Raw genomic sequence first — 12,277 nt, forward strand, 5'->3', positions numbered from 1 at the left:
AACAAATAGTTAAAAATCACTGCATTCATGGAGTACAGTAATTTATACAAGAAATAATGGTACCTTACATTAAAGTAGCAGCAAGATATGAAAATGGCACATAGTTGGATACATTCTGAAGACAGAAAACAGGATTTCTTCATGTAACAGGTAAGAGAGATTCTATCATAGCCTGAGGGTTTATGACATGGGCAAAAAAAAATGGAATTGTTACTTTCTGAAATTGGAAAAACCTTGAGGATAGTATCTATAGAAAAAATATGTTCAATTTTGGACATATGTCATTTGAACTCCCTGTTACATCTTCAGTGGAGATATTTACTAGGAAGTGAGCTATGGGGTGTCTAGACTGTAGGGAAGTGGTACAGGATAGATTTACATCAGTGTTTTGGAAGAACTGCCTATGTGTATTTTGAAATTACCAAAAATTGTGACAACATCAAGAAAGTGACTGAAAGTCAAGAGTAAAAAACATTTAAGGAGTGAGGAAGAGGAATCCTAGAGTTTGAAACCAAGCCAGATTAGACAGTGGTTATACTCTGATGATGTGCAATTCAGGAAGAATGGAGAAATGATTGGAAAACATCAATGAAGAGCAAGAACACACACTGTACCTCCAGCTATGGATACTAAGACAAAGTCTCCACTCGTGAAGACTCCAGGGGAAAATGAGGTACTCAGAAGAAACAGGTTTCAGTTATAATACAAAGTTAAAGGGAATATCAGGGAAGTTGAAGATTTTTTTTAGTTTTGTGATTGAGTATGACTTCCAGAGGGGCTTCCCAGGTGGTGTAAGCAGCAAAGATTCTGCTGCCAATGTAGGAGATGCAAGAGAAGTGAGTTCAATCCCTGGGTTGGGAAGATCCCTTGGAGTAGGAAATGGCTGCTTGCCTCGAAAATAGTATTCTTGCCGGGAAAATTCCATGGACAGAGGGACCTGGTGCGCTATAGTCCATGTGGCCACAAAGAGTCAGACACAACTGAGCACAACATGAGTTCCAGAAGGCAGTTCCAGAAGAAGGATATGAGGTAGTGAGAAAAGGCCATGTCCTGAGTATCTGAAGATTTTTAATCTGAGATATTAGGGATGAACAGCTTCCTACAATTAACAGGAGTAAAAGGCATGCTGAGAAGATTCTTCATGACTTTAGCATGGAAGAAAGGGAAAAGCAGCCTATTTGCGAGAATATACATAGTTATGGAACACAGTCTAGTGTCCTCATTCAGGAAGCACAACTTCTAAGATTGATAAATTAAAAAAAAAATACACATTTAGACAGATTATTATAGGCCCACAAAATACCAGTCCAAAGACAGTATTTTTTATAGGCAGAAAGAAAAGACAACCACAATTTAAAAACCATGACAACCAACTTCTCAGAAACAACAATGGGAGACAGTAAACAGTGGAATAATAGCAGTATTGCTAGAAAACAAGTGTTTTGACCTGGAATTCTTCACTTAATAAACCCATTTTTTCAAAAATGATCATAAACAAATATTTTGTCTACCAAAAACTTATTATGAAAATATACTAATGTAATTAGTATTGTATTATTATGTATTAAATGTCTTGCATCAAACAATGTATTAAAAGTATTATGTGAAATTCCTTCTGGTTAGACAATTAAATCAATGCAACAAGAGATCAAAAACATATCCACACACAAACAAAGAAGTATGTAACCCAGGAAATGATTCACGTCAAAGGAAAGAACTTTTTCTGGGGGCCACACTGCACAGTTTGTGAGCTCTTAGTTTCCTGACCAGGGATCAGACCCATGTCCTCTGCAATGGAAACATGGAGTCTTTTTTTTAATTAGAGGATAATTACTTTACAATATTGTGATGGTTTTTGCCATACATCAACATAAATTGGCCATAGATATACGTGTCCCCTCCTTCTTGACTCCCCTCCCACCTCCTTCCCCACCTCATCCCTCCAGGTTGTCACAGAGCACCAGATTTGAGCTCTCTGTATCATATATCAAACTACCTCTGGCTATCTATTTTATGTATGGTAACGTATATGGGAAATAGTCTTACTGCTGGACCACCAAGCAAATCTCAAGAAAGAACCTTTCGATAAAAGCACCAGGTTGACATGTTTTGCACAATGAGGAAAAAACTGAAATTGAATCACTGTCTTATCCATAGAGAACAATCTTTTCCAAATCTGGATTAGGATAGAGATTAAATTTTGAAAAGTAAAGATTTAAATACTTTGAAGATACAAAAATTATCTTGGAATAGGGAGTATTTCCTAAACAATACACAAAACTTACCAAGCATAAAGAACAAAACTAATACATCTGAAACTATATTAAAGTAAAGAAAATCTGTTTCTCAAAAAGCACTATAAAGAATGTGAATACAAACAAGCCACAAAATGGGAAAAGATTATATCAACACACATAAATAAAAAAGAAGCCCCCCCTCAAAAAAAGTCCCAAAACTCAGTAACATCCAAAAAATGGGCAAAAGACATAAACACATAGTACACAGATGTTACATGAGAGACCAATACATATATGAAAACATGATCAACCTTATAAGTAATCAGAGAGGGTGAAAGTGAGAGTCGCTCAGTCCTGTCCAATTCTTTGCAACCTCATTGACTATAGCCTGCCAGGCTCTTCTGTCCATGGAATTCTCCAGGCAAGAATACTAGAGTGGGTAGCCATTGCCCTCTCCAGGGAATCTTCCCAACCCAGGGATCAAACCCAGGTCTCCTGCATTGCAGGCACAAAAGGGGAAAAATGGAAGTAATGACAGATTTTCTCTTCTTGGGCTCTAAAATCACTGCAGACGGTGACTGAAGCCATGAAATTAGCTTGCTTTTTGAAAGGAAATCTATGACAAACCTAGATAGCATATTAAAAAGCAAAGATATCACTTTGCCAGCAAAGGTCCGTATAGTCAAAGCTATGGTATTTTCAGTAGTCACAGACAGATGTGAGAGTTGAACCATACAGAAGACTGAGCGCTGAAAAACTGATGCTTCAAAATTGTTGTGCTAGAGAAGATTCTTGAGAGTTCCTTGGACCGCAAGGAGATCAAACCAGTCCATCATAAAGGAGATCAACCCTGAATATTCAGTGGAAGACTGATGCTGAAGTTGAAGCTACAATACTTTGTTCCCCTGATGTGAAGAGTCAACTCATTAGAAAAGACCCGGATGGTGGGAAAGATTGAAGGCAAAAGGAGAAGAGGGTGGCAGAGGATGAAATGGTTGGATTGCATCACTGACTCAATGGACATGAGTTTGAGCAACTCTGGGAGACAGTGAGGGGCAGGGAGGACAGGTGTGCTGCAGTCCATGGGGTCGCAAAGAGTCAAACACAACATAGCAACTGAACACTAACACAAAGGGAAAGAATCTGAAGAGGAATACACACAAACACACATATAACTGAGTCACTATGCTATACAACTGAAACACAATATTGTAAATCAACTATAATTCAATTAAAAAAAATGAGATGTGCTCACTTCGGCAGCACATATACTAAAATTGGAACGATACAGAGAAGATTAGCATGGCCCCTGCGCAAGGATGACACGCAAATTCGTGAAGCGTTCCATATTTTAAAAAAAAAGAAAAAAGAAAAAAAAAATGAGATACACACATACACACATATGGAATATCATTCAGCCATTAAGAAAGGAAAGAAATTCTTCCATTGGTGACATGAATGGATTTTGAGGACATTATGATAATTGAAATAAGTCAGATAAAGACAAATATTGTATGATTGTACTTGTATGCTGAATCTAAGAAAAAAAATAATAGTAACCCAGATACACAGAGAAGGTTGGTGGTTGCCAGGGGTAGGCAAGCAGGGAAGGGTTTTTGGAAAGAGACATCCAAAGGTACAAATTTCTGTTGTGATTGTTGTTCAGTCACTCAGTCATTTCTGACTCCTTCTGACCCCATGGACTGCAGTACACCAGGCTTCCTGGTCCCTCACCACCTCCCAGAGTTTGTTCAAACTCATTCCATTGACTCAGTGATGCCATCCAACCATCTCATCCTCTATCATCCCCTTCTCCTCCTGCCTTCAATCGTTCCCAGCATCAGGGTTTTTTCCAGTGAGTTGGCTCTTCGCATCAGGTGGCCAAAGTATTGCACCTTCAGCCTCAGCATCAGTCCCTCCAATGAATATTCAAGATTGATTTCCTTTAGGATTGACTGGTTTGATCTCCTTGCTGTCCAAGGGACTCTCAAGAGTCCTCTCCAACACCACAGTTCAAAAGCACCAGTTCTTCAGCACTCAGCCTTCTTTATGGTCCAACTCTCACATCTGTACATGACTACTGGAAAAACCATAGCTTTCACTATATGGACCTTTGTTAGCAAAGTAATGTCTGCTTTAATATGCTGCTTAGGTTTGTCATAGCTTTTCTTCCAAGGAGCAAGCATCTTTTAATTTCATGGCTTCAGTCACCATCTGCTGTGATTCTGCAGACCAAGAAAAGAAAGTCTGTCACTGTTTCCATTGTTTCCCCATCTATTTGCTATGAAGTGATGGGACCAGATGCCATGATCTTAGTTTTTTTAATGTTGAGTTTTAAGCATCAGGAAGCTTCCACAAGCCTCTTATCTTTATCCATCACAGGGCAGACAGAATGAAAACCACAATCAGAGAAAACTAACCAAACTGATCACATGGATCACAGCATTGTCTAAGTCAATGAAACTATGAGCCATGCTATGTAGGGCCACCCAAAATGAATGGGTCATGGTGGAGAGTTCTGACAAAACATGGTCCACTGGAGAAGGGAATGGCAAACCACTTCAGCATTCTTACCTTGAAAACTTCATGAACAGTATGAAAAGGCAAAAAGATGTGACACTGAAAGATGAACTCCCCAGATCGGTAGGTGCCCAATATGCTACTGGAAAAGAGTGAAGAAATAGCTCCAGGAGAAATGAGGAGGCTAAGCCAAAGAGGAAGCAATGCCCAGTTGTGGATGTGTCTGGTGGTGAAAGTAAAGTCCGATGCTGTAAAGAATGATATTGCATAGGAAGCTGGAATGTTAGGTCCATGAACCAAGGTAAATTGGAAGTGGTCAAGCAGGAGATGGCAAGAGAGAACATCAACATTTTAGGAATCAGGGAACTAAAACAGATGGGAACGGGAGAATTTAATTCAGATGACCATAATATCTACTACTGTGGGCAAAAATCCCTTAGAAGAAATGGGAGTAGCCATCATAGTCAATAAAAGAGACCAAATTGCACTTGGATGCAATCTCAAAAATGACAGAATGATCTAGGTTCATTTCCAAGGCAAACCATTCAATATCACAGTAATCCAAGTCTATGCCCCAACCACTAATGCTGAAGAAACAGAAGTTGAATGGTTCTATGAAGACCTACAAGACCTTCAGGAACTAACACCAAAAAAGGTGTCCTTTTCATCATAGGTGACTGGAATGCAAAAGTAGGAAGTCAAGAGATAGCTGGAGTAACAGGCAAGTTTGGCCTTGGAGTACAGAATGAGGTGGGGCGAGGGCCAACAGAGCTCTGCCGAGAGAACGCACTGGTCACGGCAACCAGCCTCTTCCAGCAACACAGGAGACGACTCTACACAGACATCGCCATGGACTCTACACACAGACAACACTGAAATCAAACTGATTATATTCTTTGCAGCCAAAGGCGGAGAAGCTCTATATAGTCAGCAAAAACAAGACCGGGAGCTGACTGTGGCTCAGATCATAAACTCCTTACTGTCAAATTCAGACTTAAATTGAAGAAAGTAGGGAAAACCACCAGGCCATTCAGGTATGACCTAAATCAAATCCCTTAAAATTATACAGAGGAAGTGATAAATAGATTCAAGGCATTAGATCTAATAGACAGAGTGCCAGAAGAGCTATGGACAGAGGTTCGTGACACTGTACAGGATGTGGTGATCAAAACCATCCCCAAGAAACAGAAATGCAGAAAGGCAAAATGGTTGTCTGAGGAGGCCTTACAAATAGGTGAGAAAAGAAGAGAAGCAAAAGGCAAAGAAGAGAAGGAAAAATATACCCATCTGAATGCAAACTTCCAAAGTATAGCAAGGAGAGATTTTTTAAAAAAGCCTTCCAAAGTGAACAAATTTCTAGTTATACAATAAATAAGTCCTGGGGATGTGGTGTAAAGCATGATGACTATAGTTAAAAATATTGTATTATATATTTGAAAGTTGCTAAGTCAGACTTTATTTTTGGGGGCTCCAAAATCACTGCAGATGGTGATTGCAGTCATGAAATTAAAAGACGCTTACTCCTTGAAAGGAAAGTTATGACCAACCTAGATAGCATATTAAAAAGCAGAGACATAACTTTGCTAACAAAGGTCCGTCTAGTCAAGGCTGTGGTTTTTCCAGTGGTCATGTACGGATGTGAGAGTTGGACTGTGAAGAAAGCTGAGTGCTGAAAAATTGATGCTTTTGAACCATGGTGTTGGAGAAGACTCTTGAGAGTCCCTTGGACTGCAAGGAGATTCAACCAGTCCATCCTAAAGGAAATCAGTCCTGGGTGTTCACTGGAAGAACTGACGATGAAGCTGAAACTCCAATACTTTGGCCACCTCATGCGAAGAGTTTACTCATTGGAAAAGACCCTGATGCTGGGAGGGATTGGGGGCAGGAGGAGAAGGGGATGACAGAGGATGAGATGGCTGGATGGCATCACTGACTCGATGGACATGGGTTTGGGTGAACTCCGGGAGTTGGTGATGGACAGGGAGGCCTGGCATGTTGCGATTCATGGGGTCGCAAAGAGTCAGACACGACTGAGCGACTGAACTGAACTGAACTGAAGGAGTAACTCAAAAATTCTCAGCACAAGAAAAAAATGTGTAACTCTGTGTAGTGACAGATGTTATTAGACTTATCGTAATAATCATTTTGCAGTATATACATATATTGAATAATAATGTTGCACATATACACAGAAAAAGATACAAAAATGAACAAATTAAGTATTTGTTTTATTTTTAGTTTTTTCTCCCAGTTTTATTGAGATATAATGACACAGCACTGTACACATTTAAGGCATACAGTGTAATGGTTTGACTTACATACATCATGAAATGACTGCCACAATAAGTCTGGTGAACATCTATCATCTTACACACAAAATTATAAAAAAAGACAAAACAGTTTTTGTTGTGGTAAGAATTCTTAAAATTTCTTTTAACAACTTTCATAAATAACAACATAATTGCATTAATCATGCCGTACATTGTATTTCTAGTACTGATTTGTCTCATAACTGAAACTTGGTCCTTTTGACCACCTTCAAATACCCCTGCCTGCAGCCCCTACTTCTGAAATGAAAAGTGAAAATGTTAGTTGCTCAGTGGTATACAACTCTTCGCGACTCCATGGACTGTCACCCACCAGGCTCCTCTGTCCAAGGGACTTCCCATGCAGGAATACTAGAACCATTCCCTTCTCCAGGAGATCTTCCCCACCCAGTGATCAAACCTGGGTCTCCCGTGCTTTGGGCAGATTCTTTACTATCTGAGCGTACTTCTGATAACCACAAATCTGATCTCTTTTTCCTATGAGTTTGTTTGCTTTGGAAGTGTTACTGACCTATAACACTATGTTCGTTCCTGATGCACATCATAGTGATTGGATATTTCTATACATTTCAAAAATGATGACCATAATAAGTAGTTACCATCTGTCACCATACAAAGATATTACATTAGTAATGATTATATTCCCTACACTATACATTTCATCCGTGTTACATTTATTTTTTTAACTGGAAGCTTGTACCTGTTAATTTCCCTTACCTGTTTCACTCATTTATCCACGCTCCTCCCCTCTAACAACTACTTCTTTGATCTCTGTATCTATGACTCTGTTTTGCTATTTTCTTTGATTCTACATATAAGTGAAATCATACAATCTTTGTATCTTTCTTTGTCTTATTTCACTTAGTAAAATATCCTCTAGGTCTATCCATGTTGTAGCAAATGACAAGACTGACTTCTTTTTATGGCTGAGTAATATTTGAACAAAGGGCAGAAATGGTATGGACCTAACAGAAGCAGAAGGTATTAAGAAGAGGTGGCAAGAATACACAGAAGAACTGTACAAAAAAGATCTTCATGACCCAGTAATCATGATGGTGTGATCACTCACCTAGAGCCAGACATCTTGGAATGCAAAGTCAAGTGGGCCTTAGGAAGCATCACTACAAACAAAGCTAGTGGAGTTGATGGAATTCGAGTTGAGCTATTTCAAATCCTAAAAGATGATGCTGTGAAACTGCTGCACTGAATATGCCAGCAAATTTGAAAAACTCAGCAGTGGCCACAGGACTGGAACAGGTCAGTTTTCATTCCAGTTCCAAAGAAAGGCAATGCCAAAGAATGCTCAAACTATCGCACAATTGCACTCATCTCACACACTAGCAAAGTAATGCTCAAAATTCTTCAAGCCAGGCTTCAACAGTACGTGAACCACAAACTTCCAGATGTTCAAGCGGGATTTAGAAAAGGCACAGGAACCAGAGATCAAATTGCCAACATCCATTGGATCATGGAAAAAGCAAGAGAGTTCCAGAAAAACATCTACTTCTGCTTTATTGACTATGCCAAAGCCTTTGACTGTGTGGATCACAACAAACTGTGGAAAATTCTGAAAGAGATGGGAATCCCAGATCACCTGACCTGCCTCCTGAGAAATCTGTATGCAGGTCAGGAAGCAACAGTTAGAACTGGACATGGAACAGAATGGTTCCAAATAGGGAAAGGAGTACATCAAGGCTGTATACTGTCACCCTGCTTATTTAACTTATGTGCAGAATACATCATGAGAAATGCTGGACTGGATGAAGGACAAGCTGGACAGGCTGCCGGGAGAAATATCAATAACCTCAGATATGCAGATGACACCACCCTTATGGCAGAAAGTGAAGAAGAACTAAAGAGCCTCTTGATGAAAGTGAAACAGCAGAGTGAAAAAGCTGGCTTAAAACTCAACATTCAGAAAACTAAGATCATGGCATGTGTCCCATCACTTCATGGCAAATAGATGGGGAAACAATGGAAACAGTGACAGACTTTATTTTGGGGGGCTCCAAAATCACTGCAGATGGTGACTGCAGCCATGAAATTCAAAGATGCTTGCTCCTTGGAAGAAAAGTTACAACCAACCTAGACAGCATATGAAAAAGCAGAGACATTACTTTGCCAACAAAGGTCCGTCTAGTCAAGGCTATGGTTTTTCCAGTAGCCATTTATGGATGGGAGAGTTGGACTATAAAGAAAGCTGAGTGCAGAAGAATTGATGCTTTTGAACCGTGGTGTTGGAGAAGACTCTTGTGAGTCCCTTGGACAGCAAGGAGAAGGAAATCAGTCCTGAATATTCATTGGAAGGACTGATGCTGAAGCTGAAACTCCAATACTTTGGCCACCTGATGGGAAGAACTGACTCATTGGAAAAGACCCTGATGCTGAGAAAGATTGAAGGCAGGAGGAGAAGGAGATGACAGAGGATGAGATGGTTTATGGCATCACTGATTCAATGGACATGAGTTTGAGTTAACTCCGGGAGTTGGTGATGGATAGGGAGGCCTGGCGTGCTACAGTCCATGGGGTCGCAAAGAGTCAGACATGACTGAGGGACTGAACTGAACTGAATATTCCATTATGTATATATGCATACATGTATACCCACATATACACACATGCATGCACACACACATACACACAAATCTTCTTTATCCACTCATCTACTGATGGACACTGAGGTTGCTTCCATATTTTGGCTATTGTGAATAATGCTTCAATGAACATATGGGTGTATGTATCTTTTCAAACTACTTTGGGGAAAAAAACAGAAGTGAAATTGCTGGATTGTACAATCATTTCATTTTTAATTTTTTTAGGAACTACCATACTGTTTTCCATAGTAGCTGCACCAATGTTTATTCCCACCAACAGTACATGAATATTCCCTTCACTCCACATTCTTACCATTGATCTGCATGTCTGTTTTTATGCCAGTACCACATTGTTTCAACTACTGTTGCCTTGTAGTATATTTTGAAATCAGGGTGTGTGATACTTATTTTGTTCTTCTTTTTCAAGACTCTTCTGGCTTTTCAGGGTCTTTTGTGTTCCCATACAAATTTTAGAATTATTTGTTCTGGTTCTGTGGAAATTGCCATGGGTAGGATAATAAGGATTGCATTAAGTCTGTAGATTGCCTTGGCGATATGGACATTTTAACAACATTAATTCTTCTAATACATGACATTATATCTTTCCATTTGTTTCAGTCATCTTCACTTTCTTTCTTTGACTGTCTTTTCTTTCAGTGTCTTATAGTCTTCCAAGTACAGGTCTTTCACCTCCTTGATTAGATTTATGTTTAAACAGCTTTTGATACAACTGCAACTGGGATACTTTTCTTAATTTCTCTTTCTGATAATTCACTGTTAATGTATAGAAATGCAACAGATATCTTTTAAATTTTATTTTATTGAAGTATAGTTTATTTACAATGCTATGTTAACTTCTGCTGGTAACACAGTTCAGCAAATTCAGTTATATATATATATATATAACTGGAAAACAGTATGGTAGTTCCCCAAAAAATTTAAAATGAAATTATCATACAATCTAGCAATTTCACTTCTGGCTTTTTTCCCCAAAGTAAAGATAAGTGTGTGTATCCCCATCCATAAGTGTGTGTATCTATCTATCTATATATAGATATATAGATATATATGTAACTGAATCACAGTGCTGTGATTATACACACATGTGCATTATATATGTGTGTGTATATATATAACTGAATCATGTTTATACATATATAAATATATCATTATTATGTTTATATCTCATATAAATAAATATTCACATCTATATACAAGTAATCATATATATGGGCTTTCATGGTGACTCAGCAGTAACGAATCACCTGCAATGCAGTAGCTTTAGGAGACATGGATTCGATCCCTGGGTGGGGAAGATTCCCTGGAGGAGGACATGGGAACCCAATTTAGTATTCTTGTCTGGAGAATCCCATGGACAGAGTAGCTTGGCAGGCTACAGTCCATAAGGTCACAAAGAGTCAGACATGACTGAAGCAACTTAGCACACACATACAATCATATATATATTCATATTTTTATATATTCATATATATGTACATTCTTTAGGTAATGATGTCATTGTTCAGTCGCTCAGTTACTTCTGACTCTTTGCGACCCCACGTGAACAGCACGCCAGGCTTCCCTGTCCTTCACCATCTCCCAGAGCTTGCTCAAATTCATGTCCATTGAGTCAGTGATGCCATTCAACCATCTCATCCTCTGTTGTCTCCTTCTCCTCCTGCCTTCAATCTTTTCAGCATCAGGGTCTTTTCTAAGGAGTTGGCTCTTTGCATCAGATGGCCAAAGTACTGGAGCTTCAGCTTCAGCATCAGTCCTTCCAATGAACACCCAGGACTGATTTCCTTTAGGATGGACTGGTTTGATCTCTTTGCAGTCCAAGGGACTCTCAAGAGTCTTCTCCAACACCAGTTCAAAAGCATCAATTCTTTGGCGCTCAGCCTTCTTTATGGTCCAACTCTCACATCCATACATGGCTAATGGGAAAACCATAGCTTTGACTAGACAGACTTTTGTTGGCAAAGTAATGTCTCTGCTTTTTAATATACTGTCTAAGTTTGTCATAGCTTTTCTTCCAAGGAGCAAGTGTCTTTTAATTTCACAGCTGCAGTCACCATCTGCAGTGATTTTGGAGCCCCCCAAAATAAAGTCTGTCACTGTTTCCATTGTTTTCCCATCTGTTTGCCATGAAGTGATGGAACCAAATGCCATGATTTTTTTTTTTTTTTTTTGAAGGCTGAGTTTTAAACCAGCTTTTTCACTCTTCTCTTTCACCTTCATCAAGAGGCTCTTTAGTTCCTCTTTGCCTTCTGCCATAAGGGTGGGGTCATCTGCATATCTGAGGTTGTTAGTATTTCTCTCTGCAATCTTGATTCTGGCTTGTGCTTCATCAAGCCTGGCATTTCTCATGATGTACTCTGCATATAAGTTAAATAAGCAGGGTGACAATATACAGCCTTGACAAACTCTTTTCCTAATTTGGAATCGGTCCATTGTTCCATGTTTAGTTCTAACTGCTGCTTCTGTTGTGGGTTATTTGAGGTTTTTCTTGTTCCCTGAGGTAGGTATATCACTATAAACTTCCTTATTATAAGTTTTTGTTTTCACTATGTCCCATAGATTGGATTTTTGTGCTTTCATT

At 39.1% G+C, this 12,277-nt stretch overlaps 1 non-coding gene across 1 annotated transcript; it reads left to right on the forward strand.

Moving 5' to 3' along the window:
* The first annotated feature begins 3,484 nt into the window (after positions 1-3,484).
* Positions 3,485-3,591, forward strand: LOC122445724. The gene has a single exon (XR_006270669.1). It is a non-coding gene; the product is annotated as a U6 spliceosomal RNA (small nuclear RNA).
* Positions 3,592-12,277: the final 8,686 nt, after the last annotated feature.

This window comes from Cervus canadensis, chromosome 7 (genome assembly GCF_019320065.1).
Source record: "Cervus canadensis isolate Bull #8, Minnesota chromosome 7, ASM1932006v1, whole genome shotgun sequence".
Lineage (NCBI taxonomy): Eukaryota > Metazoa > Chordata > Mammalia > Artiodactyla > Cervidae > Cervus > Cervus canadensis.